The 12,730-nt window shown below is 38.8% G+C and overlaps 1 non-coding gene across 1 annotated transcript; it reads right to left on the bottom strand.

Moving 5' to 3' along the window:
- Positions 1-7,113: 7,113 nt before the first annotated feature.
- On the bottom strand, positions 7,114-7,217 carry LOC112704609 (small nucleolar RNA R71). The gene has a single exon (XR_003155226.1). It is a non-coding gene; the product is annotated as a small nucleolar RNA R71 (small nucleolar RNA).
- Between the last annotated feature and the right edge of the window lie 5,513 nt (positions 7,218-12,730).

The following is a 12,730-nucleotide window of genomic DNA, read 5'->3' as shown; positions in this document are numbered from 1 at the left end:
GCTCTGGATGTGTACGTTCCAAAGCCGTTGAGAGCGCGCCATTTGGACTTCTGTAGCTCCAGAAAATCCATTTCGAGTGCAGGGAGGTCAGATTCCAACAGCATCAGCAGTCCTTTTGTCAGCCTTTTTCAGAGTTTTGCTCAAGTCCCTTAATTTCAGCCAGAATTTATCTGAAATCACAAAAAAACACACAAACTCATAGTAAAGTCCAGAAATGTGAATTTAACATAAAAACTAATGAAAACATCCCTAAAAGTAGCTTGAACTTACTAAAAACTACCTAAAAACAATGCCAAAAAGCGTATAAATTATCCGCTCATCAATGACCAAGGAACGAATGTACTTCCCTCACATAGGAGGGGTAAGGCAAACTAGAAATAACATCCACCTTTGCTGGATCTACAGAAATGCCAGTATTAGACACAACATGTCCCAGTACAATTCCTTGTCTTACCATAAAATGACATTTTTCAAAATTCAATACAAGGTTTGTACTAACACATCTATCTAGTACTCTAGATAAACTATCCAAGCAAAGGCTAAAGAAATCACCATAAACGCTAAAATCATCCATAAAAACCTCCATACAGTCCTCAAGTGACTCATCATACACCTTTGGAAAGTAGCTAGTGCATTCTTCAAGCCAAAGGGCATTCTCTTATAGGCATAAGTCCCAAAAGGACATGTAAAAGTAGTATTTTCCTGATCTTCAGGGGTTATATGAATCTGAAAATAGCCTGTGTAACCATCTAAAAAGCAATAATGTGATTTACCTGACAGGCGATCCAGCATTTGATCAATGAATGGAAGAGGGTAGTGATCCTTACGAGTGGCTTGGTTGAGACGCCTATAATCAATGCAGACCCTTCAGGCGTTCTGTACTATGGTTGCTATGAGCTCTCTGGTGCACGAAATTGTGATCATCAATGGCGCCATCAACATGGTACGCACAATTGTAATCTCAACTCTTTATCACAACTTCGCACAACTAACCAGCAAGTGCACTGGGTCGTCCAAGTAATAAATCTTACGCGAGTAAGGGTTGATCCCACGGAGATTATTGGTATGAAGCAAGCTACGGTCATCTTGTAAATCTCAGTCAGGCAGATTCAAATGGTTATAGATGATTTATGAATAAAGCATAAAATAAAGATAGAGATACTTATGTAATTCATTGGTGAAAATTTCAGATAAGCGTATGGAGATGCTTTGTCCCTTCCGTCTCTCTACTTTCCTATTGTCTTCATCCAATCCTTCTTACCCCTTTCCATGGCAAGCTGTATGTAGGGTTTCACCGTTGTCAATGGCTACCTCCCATCCTCTCAGTGAAAATGTTCAACGCGCTCTGTCACAGCACGGCTAATCATCTGTCAGTTCTCAATCGGGTTGGAATAGAATCCAGTGATTCTTTTGCGTCTGTCACTAACGCCCAGCCTTCAGGAGTTTGAAGCTCATCACAGTCATTCAATCCTTGAATCCTACTCAGAATACCATAGACAAGGTTTAAACCTTCCGGATTCTCTTGAATGCCGCCATCAATTCTAGCTTATACCACGAAGATTCTGATTAAGGAATCCAAGATATATCCACTCAATCTAAGGTAGAACGGAGGTGGTTGTCAGGCACACGTTCATAGGTGAGAATGATGATGAGTGTCATGGATCATCACATTCATCAAGTTGAGGAACAAGTGATATCTTAAAACAAGAATAAGCCAAATTAAATAGAAGAACAATAGTAATTGCATTAATACTCGAGGTACAGCAGAGCTCCACACCTTAATCTATGGTGTGTAGAAACTCCACCGTTGAAAATACATAAGAACAAGGTCTAGGCATGGCCGAGAGGCCAGCCCCCATAATCTAAGAACTAGACGTCCAAAGATGATCTCAAGATCTAAAGTGATCAAAAGATGAAAATACAATAGCAAAAGGTCCTATTTGTAGAGAACTAGTAGCCTAGGGTTTACAAAGATGAGTAAATGACATAAAAATCCACTTCCGGGCCCACATGGTGTGTGCTTGGGCTGAGCATTAAAGAATTTTCGTGTAGAGACTTTTCTTGGAGTTAAACGCCAGCTTTTGTGCCAGTTTGGGCGTTTAACTCCCATTCTTGTGCCAGTTCCGGCGTTAAACGCCAGAATTCTTGAGCTGACTTGGAACGCCTGTTTGGGCAATCAAATCTTGGGCAAAGTATGGACTATTAAACATTGCTGGAAAGCCCAGGATGTCTACTTTCCAACGCAATTAAAAGTGCACCAATTGGGCTTCGGTAGCTCCAGAAAATCCACTTCGAGTGCAGGGAGGTCAGAATCCAACAGCATCTGTAGTCCTTTTTAGCCTCTGAATCAGATTTTTGCTCAGGTCCCTCAATTTCAGCCAGAAAATACCTGAAATTACAGAAAAACACACAAACTCATAGTAAAGTCGAGAAAAGTGAATTTTAACTAAAAAGTAATAAAAATATAATAAAAACTAACTAAAACATACTAAAAACATACTAAAAACAATGCCAAAAAGCGTATAAATTATCCGCTCATCACTCTCCATGCTCATTCTTCACTGTAGTGACTCCAGACTTCTTGGGCACAACTTGTATAGGGCTCACCCATTCACTATCTAAGATGGGGTAGATAATATCTGCCTCTAATAATATGGTCACTTCCTTCTTGACAACCTCTAAGATAGTGGGTTTCAGTCTTCTTTGGGGTTGACGAACGAGTCTTTCTCCTTCTTCTAAAAAGATTCTGCACTCACAAACTTGAGGATCGATGCCTACTATGTCTGCTAAACTCCAACCAATTTCTTTCTTGTGCTTCCTCAGCACACTAAGTAACTGCTCTTCCTGTTGAGAAGTGAGGTCCCGTGCAATGATAACTGGAAACTTCTGCTTGTCCTCGAGGTAAGCATATTTGAGGTGTGGAGGGAGGGGTTTCAATTCTAACTTCTGTTCATGGTCAGGCTCTGGATTGTCTGGAGCAGGTGGTAGTGGTAGAGTATTTTCATTGTCCTCAGAAATCTCCACACTTGGACCTTGTCCTATGTACTTCTCTTCAAAATCCTCTTGGTGAACTGTAGCTACGGTTTCATCTATGATGTGGCACTGGAGGATATAATGATCTTCTGGAGGGTGCTTTATAACTCCATTCAGATTGAAGCTTACTACTCGGCCGTCTATTTCAAAAGAGTATTGATGAGCGGATAATTTATACGCTTTTTGGCATTGTTTTTAGATAGTTTTTAGTAAGTTTAAGCTACTTTTAGGGATGTTTTCATTAGTTTTTATGTTAAATTCACATTTCTGGACTTTACTATGAGTTTGTGTGTTTTTCTGTGATTTCAGGTAAATTCTGACTGAAATTGAGGGATTTGAGCAAAACTCTGAAAAAAGGCTGACAAAAGGACTGCTGATGCTGTTGGAATCTGACCTCCCTGCACCCGAAATCGATTTTCTGGAGCTACAGAACTCCAATTGGCGCGCTCTCAACGGCGTTGGAAAGTAGACATCCAGGGCTTTCCATCAATATATAATAGTCCATACTTTATTCGAAGAATGACGACGTAACTTGGCATTGAACGCCAAGTACATGCTGCTGTCTGGAGTTAAACGCCAGAAAAACGTCATGATCCGTAGTTAAACGCCCAAAACACGTCATAACTCAAAGTTTAACTCCAAGAGAAGCCTCAGCTCATGGATAGATCAAGCTCAGCCCAAGCATACACCAAGTGGGCCCCGGAAGTGGATTTATGCATCATTTACTTACTCATGGAAACCCTAGTAGCTAGTCTAGTATATATAGGACATTTATCTATTGTATTAGACATCTTTGGTCTCAGTTTTGTTTTATTCTTCATCTTAGGAGATCATTGATCACGTTAGGGGGGCTGGCCATTCAGCCATGCCTGGATCTCTTGCTTATGTATTTTCAACGGTGGAGTTTCTGCACACCATAGATTAAGGGTGTGGAGCTCTGCTGTACCTCAAGTATTAATGAAATTCTACTTTCTTTTATTCAAATCCTCTTTTATTCTTATTCCAAGATATTCATTCGTACCCAAGAACATGATGAATGTGATGAGTTAGATAACCCTCATTATCATTCTCACTTATGAACGCGCGTGATTGACAACCACTTCCGTTCTACATGCAACAAAGCTTGAATGTGTATCTCTTAGATTCCCCAACAGAATCTTCGTGGTATAAGCTAGATAGATGGCAGCATTTATGAGGATCCGGAAAGTCTCACCTTGTCTGTGGTATTCCGAGTAGGATCCTGGGAATCCGGAAAGTCTAACCTTGTCTGTGGTATTCCGAGTAGGATTCCGGTAATGAATGACTGTGACGTGCTTCAAACTTGTAACCTGCTGGGCGTTAGTGACAGACGCAAAAGAATCAATGGATTCTATTCCAGTAGGAGCGGGAACCAACCGGTGATTAGCCGTACTGTGACAGAGTGCGTGAGCATTAGTTTTCACTGCGAGGATGGGATGTAGCCATCAACCATGGGTGATGCCTCCAGACGATTAGCCGTGCGACTGACAACCGCATAGGATCATTTTCCCGAGAGGATGAAAGTAGCCACAGCTGATGGTGAACCCCTATACAAAGCTTGCCATGGAAAGGAGTAAGAAGGATTGAGTAGAAGCAGTAGGAGAGCAGGCGTCCTTGGGCTCTACAGCATCTCCATCCGCTTATCTGAAATTCCCACCAATGAATCTGCATAAGTTTTCTATCCCTTTTATTATTCCTTTTTATTTATTATTTATTCCAATAATCACAATTACCCTTTAATCTCCCTAACTGAGATTTACAAGGTGACCATAGCTTGCTTCATACCAACAATCTCTGTGGGATCGACCCTTACTCACGTAAGGTTTATTACTTGGACGACCCAGTACACTTGCTGGTTAGTTGAACGGAGTTGTGAATTCAACCAGGGCCATAATAAGAAAAATCCTAAGTTCCACAATCCTACAATAAATGTAAATCAAAGAATAGTGATCACAATTTCGTCCACCAAGTTTTTGGCGCCGTTGCCGGGGATTGTTCGAGTATGGACAACTGACGGTTCATCTTGTTGCTCAGATTAGGTAATTTTCTTTTCAAAAATCTTTTTCAAAAATTTTTTTTATTTTCTTTTTTGTTTTCTTTAAAAATATTTTCGAAAAAATTAATAAAAATACAAAAAAATTAAAAAATCATAAAAATCAAAAATATATTGTGTTTCTTGTTTGAGTCTTGAGTCAATTTTTAAGTTTGGTGTCAATTGCATGCTTTTAAAATTTTTCTTGCATTTTTCGAAAATCTCATACATTCATAGTGTTCTTCATGATCTTCAAGTTGTTCTTGACAAGACTTCTTGTTTGATCTTGATAATTTCTTGTTTTGTGTTGTTTGTTGTTTTTCATGTGCATCTTTGCATCCATAATTTCCATGCATTAAAAATTTCTAAGTTTGGTGTCTTGCATGTTTTCTTTGCATCAAAAATTTTTCAAAATTATGTTCTTGATGTTCATCATGATCTTCAAAGTGTTCTTGGTGTTCATCTTGACATTCATAGCATTCTTGCATGCATTTTGTGTCTTGATCCAAAATTTTCATGTTTTGGGTCATTTTTGTGTTTTTCATTAAAACTTTAAAAATCAAAAATATCTTTTCCTTATTTCCCTCCAAAATTTCGAAATTTTGCGTTGACTTGGTCAAAAATTTTCAAAATTAGTTGTTTCTTACAAGTCAAGTCAAAATTTCAATTTTAAAAATGCAATCTTTTTAAAATCTTTTTCAAAAAATCATATCTTTTTCATTTTTTTTTATTTTTCAAAAATTTCAAAAATATTTTTCAAAAATATTTTCAAACTCTTTTTCTTATCTTTATATCATATTTTCGAAAATTAACTAACAAGTAATGTGATTGGTTCAAAAATTTGAAGTTTGTTACTTTCTTGTTAAGAAAGGTTCAATCTTTAAGTTCTAGAATCTTATCTTGTAGTTTCTTGTTAGTTAAGTATTTTTAAAAATTAAATCTTTTTCAAAATATCTTTTTTTTTAAAAAAAATCTTTTTATCTTTTTATCTTATCTTTTTCAAAAAAAAAAAACTTTATCTTTTTCAAAATTTGATTTCAAAATATCTTATCTAACTTCTTATCTTCTTATCTTTTTCAAAATTTGATTTCAAATCTTTTTCAATCAACTAACTAACTTTTTGTTTGTTTCTTATCTTTTTCAAAACCAACTAACTACCTATCCCTCTCTAATTTTCGAAAATTCTCCCTCTCTTTTTTTCAAAAATTCTTTTTAATTGTTTTAAATTTTAATTTTAATTATCTATTAACTTTAATTTTCGAAAATCACTAACTCTTTTTCAAAAATTAATTTCGAATTTCTCTTCTCTTCTCTTCTTCTATTTAATTAATTAATTACTAACACTTCTCTTCACCCCCTATCCTTACTCTTTACACAGACTATTCATTCTTTTTCATTCTTCTTCCCTTTCTTTTTCTACTAACATAAAGGAATCTCTATACTGTGACATAGAGGATTCCTTTTTCTTTTCTTGTTTTCTTCTCTTTCATATGAGCAGGAACAGGGAAAAAGGCACTCTTGTTGAAGTTGATCCAGAACCTGAAAGGACTCTGAAGAGAAAATTAAGAGAAGCTAAATTACAACAATCCAGAAACAACCTTTCAGAAATTTTCGAACAAGAGAAAGACATGGCAGCCGCAAATAATAATGATAATAATGCAAGGAGAATGCTTGGTGACTTCACAAAGCCAACGTCCAAGTTTGATGGAAGAAGCATCTCCATTCCTGCCATTGGAGCCAATAATTTTGAGCTTAAGCCTCAACTAGTTGCTTTAATGCAACAAAACTGCAAGTTTTATGAACTTCCATCTGAAGATCCTTATCAGTTTTTAACTGAGTTCTTGCAGATCTGTGAGACTGTAAAGACGAATGGAGTTGATCCTGAAGTCTACAAACTTATGCTTTTCCCTTTTGCTGTAAGAGACAGAGCTAGAATATGGTTGGATTCACAACCTAAGGATAGCCTGGACTCCTGGGATAAGCTGGTCACTGCTTTCTTAGATAAATTCTTTCCTCCTCAAAAGCTGAGCAAGCTGAGAGTGGATGTTCAATCCTTCAAACAAAAAGATGGTGAATCCCTCTATGAAGCTTGGGAAAGATACAAGCAGTTAACCAAAAGATGTCCATCTGACATGTTTTCTGAATGGACCCTATTAGATATATTCTATTATGGCCTCTCTGAATTTTCGAAAATGTCACTGGACCATTCTGCAGGTGGATCTATTCACCTGAAGAAAACGCCTGAAGAGGCTCAAGAACTCATTGACATGGTTGCAAACAACCAGTTCATGTACACCTCTGAGAGGAATTCCGTGAATAATGGGGTACCTCAGAAGAAAGGAGTTCTTGAAATTGATGCTCTGAATGCCATATTGGCTCAAAACAAAATGTTGACTCAACAGGTCAACATAATCTCTCAAAATCTGAATGGATTGCAACATGCATCCAACAGTACTAGAGAGGCAGCTTCTGAAGAAGCTTATGATCCTGAAAACCCTGCCATGGCAGAGGTTAATTACATGGGTGAACCATATGGAAACACCTATAACCCATCATGGAGAAATCATCCAAATTTCTCCTGGAAGGATCAACAAAAGCCTCAACAAGGCTTTAACAATGGTGGACGCAATAGGCTGAACAATAGTAAGCCATATCCATCATCTTCTCAGCAACAGATAGAGAACTCTGAACAAAATAATTCTAATTTAGCTAATATAGTCTCTGATCTGTCAAAGGCCACTTTCAGTTTCATGAATGAAACCAGATCCTCCATTAGAAATTTAGAGGCACAAGTGGGCCAGCTGAGTAAGAAAGTTATTGAAACTCCTCCCAGTACTCTCCCAAGTAATACAGAAGAAAATCCAAAAGGAGAGTGCAAGGCCATTGACTTAATCAAAATAGCCGAATGCACTAGGGAGGAGGAGGACGAAAATCCTAGTGAGGAAGACCTCCTGGGACGTCCCTCAAGCAAGAAGGAGTTTCCTATTAAGGATCCTGAGGAATCTGAGGCTCATCTAGAGACCATAGAGATTCCATTAAATCTCCTTCTGCCATTCATGAGCTCTGAAGAATATTCATCCTCTGAAGAGGATGAAGATGTGACTGGAGAGCAAGTTGCTCAATACTTAGGAGCTATCATGAAGCTGAATGCTAAACTGTTTGGTAATGAGACTTGGGAAAGTGAACCTCCCTTGCTCATTCATGAACTGGATACTTGGATTCAGAAAACTCTACCTCAAAAGAGACAAGATCCTGGCAAGTTCTTAATACCTTGCACCATTGGCACCATGAGCTTTGAAAAAGCTCTATGTGATCTGGGGTCAGGGATAAATCTTATGCCACTCTCTGTAATGGAAAAGCTTGGGATCATTGAGGTACAACCTGCTTTGTTCTCATTACAATTGGCAGACAAGTCAATGAGACAAGCTTATGGAATGGTAGAGGACGTTTTAGTAAAGGTTGAAGGCCTTTACATCCCTACTGATTTCATAATCCTAGACACTAGGAAGGAAGATGATGAATGCATCATCCTAGGAAGACCTTTCCTAGCCACAGCAGAAGCTGTGATAGATGTCAACAGAGGTGAGTTAGTCCTTCAATTAAATGGGGACTACCTTGTGTTTAAGGCACATGGCCATCCCTCTGTGACAAAAGAGAGTAAGCATGAAGAGCTTCTCTCAGTTCAGAGTCAAGAAGAACCCACACAGTCAAACTTTAAGTTTGGTGTTGTGAAGCCACAACCAAACTCTAAGTTTGGTGTTCAAACCCCATATCCAAACCCTAAGTTTGGTGTTGGGACTACACACTAAATTGACCTGATCATCTTGTGGCTCCATGAGAGCCACTGTCAAGCTATTGACATTAAAGAAGCGCTTGTTGGGAGGCAACCCAATTTTATTTATCTAATTTTATTTTATTTTGTTTTAGTGTTATTTTTGTGTTTAATTAGGTACATGATCATGAGGAGTCACGAAAAAATCAAAAAAATTAAAAACAGAGTCAAAAACAGAAGAAAAAAATTTTTCACCCTGGAGGATGCACGGGCTGGCGTTCAACGCCCAAAAGGTGCATCTGGCCGGCGTTCAACGCCAGAACAGAGCACCATTCTGGCGCTGAACGCCAGAAACAAGCAACATCCTGGCGCTGAACGCCAGGAATGTGCCCATAGAGGAAAAACTGGCGCTGAACGCCAGTAACAAGCATGAAACTGGCGTTCAACGCCAGAAACATGCATCACATGGGCGTTGAACGCCCCGAATGAGCACCAATGGGCGTTTAAACGCCAGAATGGTGTGCCAAGGCATTTTACATGCCTATTTGGTGCAGGAATGGTATTTCTTGACACCTCAGGATCTGTGGACCTCACAGGATCCCCACCTACCTCGCCCTCTCTCTTTTCATTCATGGCCATCCCTTCTGTTTTTCATTCACCACCTGCATCTACCCATTCTTCCCCATACACCCCGCCTACCTTTACAATTCAACTTCTCTTTCCCGCCCAATCCCACCCATATAGCCGAATCCATCTCCCCTCACTCACCTCCATCTTCTTCTTCTTCTTCTCTTCTTTCTTTTTCTTGCTCGAGGGCGAGCAATATTTTAAGTTTGGTGTGGTAAAAGCATAGCTTTTTTGCTTTTCCATTACCATTAATGGCACCTAAGGCCAGAGAAACCTCAAAGGGAAGACAAAAGCTTCCACCTCTGAGTCTTGGGAGATGGAAAATATAAGCCGTCATAGCTTAGTGGTATAACATGTGGCTACAAATCAAGAGATCCCTGAGATACCTCAGGGAATAAATGGTCCTCCACACAACTATTGGGAACAACTATGGATAGGAGTACCAAAATCACTAGGAATCATTCAACAAGAAGCAAGGAAGAGACATAGAAGAGTTGAAAAACATCATTGGTCCTTCAAGAAGAAGACGCCACTAGAGGTGGATTCATTCTTTGTTCTTTATTTTCTTTCTGTTTTCGGTTTTTAAGTATTATGTTTATCTATGTTTTGTGTCTCTACTTCGTGATCATTAGTGTGTAACCATGCCTTAAAGCTATGAATAAAATCCATTAGTCCTTCACCTCTCTTAAATGAAAAATGTTTTAATTCAAAAGAACAAGAAATACATGATTTTCGAAATTATTATTGAATTTAATTTAATTATATTGATGTGGTGGCAATACTTTTTTGTTTTCTGAATGAATGCTTGAACAGTGCATATTTTTGATCTTGTTGTTTATGAGTGTTAAAATTGTTGGTTCTTGAAAGAATGATGAACAAAGAGAAATGTTATTGATCATCTGAAAAACATCATGAAATTGATTCTTGAAGTAAGAAAAAGCAGCAAAAAAAAATGGCGAAAATTTTAAGGAAAAAGCAAGTATCCAAGGCTTTGAGCATTAATGGATAGGAGGGCCCAAGGAAATTAAATCCAGGCCTAAGCGGCTAAACCAAGCTGTCCCTAACCATGTGCTTGTGTCATGAAGGTCCAAGTGAAAAGCTTGAGACTGAATGGTTAAAGTCGTGATCCAAAGCAAAAGAGTGTGCTTAAGAGCTCTGGACACCACTAATTGGGGACTCTAGCAAAGCTGAGTCACAATCTGAAAAGGTTCACCCAGTTATGTGTCTGTGGCATTTGTGTATCCGGTGGTAATACTGGAAGACAAAGTGCTTAGGGCCACAGCCAAGACTCATAAAATAGCTGTGTTCAAGAATCAACATGCCTAACTAGGAAAGTCAATAACACTATCTGAAATTCTAAGTTCCTAGAGAAGCCAACCATTCTAAACTTCAAAGGAAAAAGTGAGATGCCAAAACTGTTCAGAAGCAAAAAGCTACAAGTCCCGCTCATCTAATTAAATTAATATTCATTGATATTTTGGACTTTATAGTATATTCTCTTCTTTTTATCCTAATTGATTTTCAGTTGCTTGGGGACAAGCAACAATTTAAGTTTGGTGTTGTGATGAGCGGATAATTTATACGCTTTTTGGCATTGTTTTTAGATAGTTTTTAGTAAGTTTAAGCTACTTTTAGGGATGTTTTCATTAGTTTTTATGTTAAATTCACATTTCTGGACTTTACTATGAGTTTGTGTGTTTTTCTGTGATTTCAGATAAATTCTGACTGAAATTGAGGGATTTGAGCAAAACTCTGAAAAAAGGCTGACAAAAGGACTGCTGATGCTGTTGGAATCTGACCACCCTGCACTCGAAATGGATTTTCTGGAGCTACAGAACTCCAATTGGCGCGCTCTCAACGGCGTTGGAAAGTGGACATCCAGGGCTTTCCAGCAATATATAATAGTCCATACTTTATTCGAGGAATGACGACGTAACTTGGCGTTGAACGCCAAGTACATGCTGCTGTCTGGAGTTAAACGCCAGAAAAACGTCATGATCCGGAGTTAAACGCCCAAAACACGTCATAACTCAAAGTTTAACTCCAAGAGAAGCCTCAGCTCGTGGATAGATCAAGCTCAGCCCAAGCATACACCAAGTGGGCCCCGGAAGTGGATTTATGCATCATTTACTTACTCATGTAAACCCTAGTAGCTAGTCTAGTATATATAGGACATTTATCTATTGTATTAGACATCTTTGGTCTCAGTTTTGTTTTATTCTTCATCTTACGAGATCATTGATCACGTTAGGGGGGCTGGCCATTCGGCCATGCCTGGATCTCTTGCTTATGTATTTTCAACGGTGGAGTTTCTGCACACCATTGATTAAGGGTGTGGAGCTCTGCTGTACCTCAAGTATTAATGAAATTCTACTTTCTTTTATTCAAATCCTCTTTTATTCTTATTCCAAGATATTCATTTGTACCCAAGAACATGATGAATGTGATGAGTTAGATAACCCTCATTATCATTCTCACTTATGAACGCGCGTGATTGACAACCACTTCCGTTCTACATGTAACAAAGCTTGAATATGTATCTCTTAGATTCCCCAACAGAATCTTCGTGGTATAAGATAGATAGATGGCAGCATTTATGAGGATCCGGAAAGTCTCACCTTGTCTGTGGTATTCCGAGTAGGATCCTGGGAATCCGGAAAGTCTAACCTTGTCTGTGGTATTCCCAGTAGGATTCCGGTAATGAATGACTGTGACGTGCTTCAAACTTGTAACCTGCTGGGCGTTAGTGACAGACGCAAAAGAATCAATGGATTCTATTCCAGTAGGAGCGGGAACCAACCGGTGATTAGCCGTACTGTGACAGAGTGCGTGAGCATTAGTTTTCACTGCGAGGATGGGATGTAGCCATCAACCATGGGTGATGCCTCCAGACGATTAGCCGTGCGACTGACAACCGCATAGGATCATTTTCCCGAGAGGATGAAAGTAGCCACAGCTGATGGTGAACCCCTATACAAAGCTTGCCATGGAAAGGAGTAAGAAGGATTGAGTAGAAGCAGTAGGAGAGCAGGCGTCCTTGGGCTCTACAGCATCTCCATCCGCTTATCTGAAATTCCCACCAATGAATCTGCATAAGTTTTCTATCCCTTTTATTATTCCTTTTTATTTATTATTTATTCCAATAATCACAATTACCCTTTAATCTCCCTAACTGAGATTTACAAGGTGACCATAGCTTGCTTCATACCAACAATCTCTGTGGGATCGACCCTTACTCACGTAAGGTT

This window comes from Arachis hypogaea, chromosome 7 (genome assembly GCF_003086295.3).
Source record: "Arachis hypogaea cultivar Tifrunner chromosome 7, arahy.Tifrunner.gnm2.J5K5, whole genome shotgun sequence".
Lineage (NCBI taxonomy): Eukaryota > Viridiplantae > Streptophyta > Magnoliopsida > Fabales > Fabaceae > Arachis > Arachis hypogaea.
This window is presented reverse-complemented; position numbering and strand designations above follow the sequence as displayed.